Below are 4,607 nucleotides of genomic sequence, written 5' to 3' on the forward strand. Positions count from 1 at the left end.
CCATAGATGGTTGTAATGGTCATGAAAAGTCATGAGATTGGCAACAAAGAAGACAGTCAAAGGCAACACCAAAACAATTGGGTGGTGGTTCTAGAGAAGGTTATCATCCACCTCTTAACATTAGAAGAGTAGACTAAGTGAACGGATTTTCTGATAAAGAACAGATTTGGAGATCGTCGTGCTAGGTGGAAAAATGATTAAATAAATTATCATAGCAAAGCTGAGATCCCTAACATCATAAACATTCCAGAAACCCTTCTGTAACAACCCAAAAATCATAGAAATTTAAAATTTTCAAAAACAACCCATTTTGACAATAAAGTGTTTACAAAATCATTGTTTCAAGAGTATAATCATAATCAAAGTTTCTCCCAAGACCCAATATCATAAAAACAGGAAGATATGCACGATCACGCCTTCACTTTCGCATAATCTCTGAAGTACCTGAAATAATAAAATAAAACTGTAAGCCAAAGCTTAGTGAGTTCCCCCAAAGTACCACCAGAAAACATAGCACACACACACACACACACACACACACATATATATATATATATATATATATATATATATATATATATAACATTGCATGTTGGGTCCAATTGGTCATAAGACTGGAATACCCCTGGCCCAATCAGTCATCGGACTGGAATGCAAATATATAAAGGGTCCACTTAGTCATCGAACTGGAATACCCTCGGGTAAACTCATTTATCATACTGGAATACCCCCCCCCCCTCGGGTCTATTGGCTCACACACATAGCAGTAAATACTTAACCTCAACATAACATATCAACATATAATAGATAACGAACATATGCAACAAATAGATAATCACACATCTAATAATCACAAGTAGTCCTACAAATCTACCAGTCTGACGCATATCAACAACTATCATATAATCATGCAATCTACCACATACTTAGCATGCCATCAATCAGTGTATAACATGATATTGATCCAATAGGCCGGCCTTGGTGCCCTCAACTCATATGTACAATGAGGAAAACTCACCTCTCGGTCTAACAAAGATCTCTAAATAGGACACAACTCCAAATTTCAGCTTAACTGGTCACATATTCATCAAACAATGACCCATCTCAAAGAACACTCTGAATACCCAAAATACCCTTAGTGAAACTTGGTCAAAGTAAAAAATTCAATTGTTAAACTTGGTCAACACAACTGAGTATTTTGGGCGTACCCAGCGTGTACGCGGGGCGTACTCAACCCTCGACCAAAATCGTGAAGTTGACATAGTACGCTCAGCGTACCAATTTGTATGCCCAACATACGACACCCTCCATCAATCCTTCTATTAAGAGCTTATTCATTTAAACTCTTTCTTCTAATTCTTAGATATGGCCCTAAACTAATGTCCTTCACATAAAGTTTCCAACTTTATGGTGTTGCATGACTAGCTAGTGCCCAAAAGCTAAAACTCCAACTCCTTAACACAGTAAGACACCTCAATACTTGAATACAGTGAAAATAAGTTCCAAGATCACATTTTTATTACTCAAACTACCCTAAAACGTCCAAAAGGACAACTCATTTGGTCTAGGATAGCTCATACCCAAAAGGAACAAGAATATGGGGCTAATAAGCATAAACTTATAACATAAACAAGATCTTTAGTTATGATCATCAAGTTTAAAACTTTATACCTAAAAATGAAGCTTGGAGGTGAGGTGTTTCTGGATCTATGTGGTCTTGATCTTCCAAGTTTGTTCTTCAATCTTATCTTTGCTTCAAAGACAACACAAACACACACTTTCAAGCTCAAAGGAACACACACAAGAGATTAGGGTTGTAATGGACGAAATGAGGGTTGGAGGCTAGTGAGGGAATGAGCCTTGGAGAGTGAATTATGCTTATATAGGGTCCAAACCTTAAAAATTACGGTTAGAGGTTCTGGAACGTACACCCAACGTATCAATCTCTACGCCCAACATACATGAGCTCCGCCCATAATTTACAAAAATGCCACTATGGGCCATTTTGCAACACTTCCATACACAAGGGCTTAAATGCAAATAATCTTCATACTTAGGGCTAAATTGGAAATACCTCAACATCATGGTGTTACAATTCTCCCTCACTTGAACTAGACTTCATATTTGAAGTCCACTATAGTGAACAAATCATGTTAGTGATCTCGCATCTCTATATCGGGTTCCTACGTCCATTCGGAACCCTTCCGATGCTGCCACTTCACCTTGACCAAAGGCACCACTTGTTACGCAAGGCCTTTGTTTTTTGATCCAAGATTGCCACTGGTCTCTCCATATTATTCAGGGGATCATCAACCTGAACATCCTCAAAAGGAACAACCGCTGAATCATCAGCCACACACTTCCGAAGCTGCAAAACATGGAAGGTGTTGTGGATATGGCTAAGCTCCTTAGGAAAATCCAATATGTACGCTACCTTGCTAACCCTGGATACCACCCGAAATGGCCCAATATATCAAGGCCCCAACTTGCCCCTCTTCCTAAAGCGTATTACACCATTCTAGGGTGATACCTTCAGCAAGACCATGTCCCCAACCTAGAACTCCAACTCAAATCGATGCTTGTCGACATAACTTTTCTGCAGACTCTGAGTTGTCTGAAGTCTCTACCTGATCTGTTGAATGAGCTTTGTCATTTGAAGGACTACCTCAATCTTGAGTTTAATTCTATAATCATGTGTGAGTCACAGATTTGATAGAGCCATCAGGTAAAAAGATAAGGGTATATATATCAACGGGCTTCAAACATTCCATATAAGATGTATTGGAACACATGTGAGCAGTAGGTCGAGTGTCCAATATCCATACATCTTTACCAAATTGAAAACTCTTTAAGGAATTTAATAAAGAGATGTTCATACCTGCAAAGTCTCCAAAATGTGAGAAATTTGCAGAATGTGGATCAACATTTTGATTCATCTTCAAAAACTGAGTGAATTGTTGAAACAGAGCATTCATAGATTCATTGTTGTCTGAATTTGAAGAAGAGGAACATTCTTGAAACAAAGGATTATCTTCTTGTTGATTTGCATTCACCATGTTTGCAGAATTGAATAACCATTCAAATTGAAACAAACATCTTTATTATGACCATTTACCTTGCAGAAATTACAATATTTGTCCCCATTTTTCTTATTCTCGGTCTTTTGCTTATATGAAAACTGTTTCCTATCATTGTTATGATGATTTGAAGCTTTCACATACATGGCAGATGCTTCATTAGGAGCAGAAAAATTAATCTGCACTTCTTTTTGTTTTTCAACACTTAAGGCCATAGAATAAGCTTTTTGAACAGAAGGAAAAGGATCGAGAACAAGAATTTGATTTCTTAGATTCTCATAAGTATCATTTAGCCCCATTAAGAATTGCATCAGACGCATAGATGAAGTAAATTCTAAAATTACCTTTGCGTATCCACATTTGCAATTAGGGATTTCAATTAGACAACTCAGTTGATCCCATAATTGTTTCAACTTCGTATATTATTTGGATAGAGATAAATCACATTGATTAATGGAGGCAATTTGTCTCTGTAATTAGTAGATAAGCGGACCATTGCTTTCACCAAAATGTTCTTCAAGTTCCAGCCAAGCCGCAGTTCTTGTGTCGTAGTTGCGAAGATGAAAGCTCCAGCGATCTCCTTTGAAATAGCATTCAACAACCATGAACGAAACATACAATCATTGCTGATCCAATCATCAACTTCCGATCCTTCAGATTCAGGCCTCTTTATTGTTCCATCGATAAATCCGATCTTCTTCTTTGCTCCTAGAGCGATTCGAGTAGAAAACTTCCATTGCATATAGTTTTCATTATCGGTGAGATGTGTAGATACTAAGAACATGCTTGGATCATTGTTCTTAGCATTGGATAGAGTATTGCTAGAAGAAGATGATGAATTGAGATTGAATTCAATCTCATTTTGAGAACTCATTTTGTGGAATTAGATAAAGTAATTTGATCGTTGATCTGATATCATTCAAACAATCAAGAACACATTTAAAGAGAGAAAGTAACAAGTGAAATGTATATAATTTATTTCACCCTGAATTGAATATAGAGACTAAACATGAATTTATACAGTAACAACAAAGAGAATGAACAAACACCTAACTATTTATAAATAAGTCCCTGATCTATTCTATATTTACAATTGAACCCTTTAACTACACTTATAATGTTGATAAAACATTCTTTCGATGATTAAAGGAAAATATGGCTTGGATTTGTTGACAGGCAGGACATGGAATTCTTGCAATTGTATTCAAAGAAAATTTCTTGCAATAATATTCAAAGAAAAGGTCATGAACCCTTCATAGTAGTTTGGTTGATGGCAGATTGTGACGACTGGGGCTGAGGCTGCAACAGAAATTGAAATAATCATTCTTGAGGGTGATATTAATGATTTTGAAACAGATAATTGGACTGCTGATGAATGTGACAGTAAGAACGCCAGTTATTGGAATGGAACAAAAGTGCTTCAAGTAAACAATTCTCTAATACTAAAAGTTGGCACTAGGATAAAAGAAGCAAAAAACAAAATCATTTCTTGTTATGGACATGCACAATCTCAAGTAGAATAAACACGAA

At 36.6% G+C, this 4,607-nt stretch overlaps 1 long non-coding RNA gene across 2 annotated transcripts; it reads right to left on the minus strand.

Annotated features, from left to right (window-relative positions):
- Nucleotides 1-291: 291 nt before the first annotated feature.
- Nucleotides 292-4,048, minus strand: LOC145070527 (uncharacterized). 2 transcript variants are annotated; one of them, XR_013689977.1, is made up of 2 exons: nucleotides 3,422-4,048; nucleotides 292-444 (listed from the first exon to the last, which is right to left on the minus strand). It is a non-coding gene; the product is annotated as an uncharacterized LOC145070527 (long non-coding RNA). The 2 variants fall into 2 exon arrangements; XR_013689978.1 differs by having other exon boundaries at nucleotides 1,672-4,048.
- Nucleotides 4,049-4,607: the final 559 nt, after the last annotated feature.

This window comes from Lactuca serriola, chromosome 8, assembly GCF_051521515.1.
Source record: "Lactuca serriola cultivar US96UC23 chromosome 8, Lser_US96UC23_V15, whole genome shotgun sequence".
NCBI lineage: Eukaryota > Viridiplantae > Streptophyta > Magnoliopsida > Asterales > Asteraceae > Lactuca > Lactuca serriola.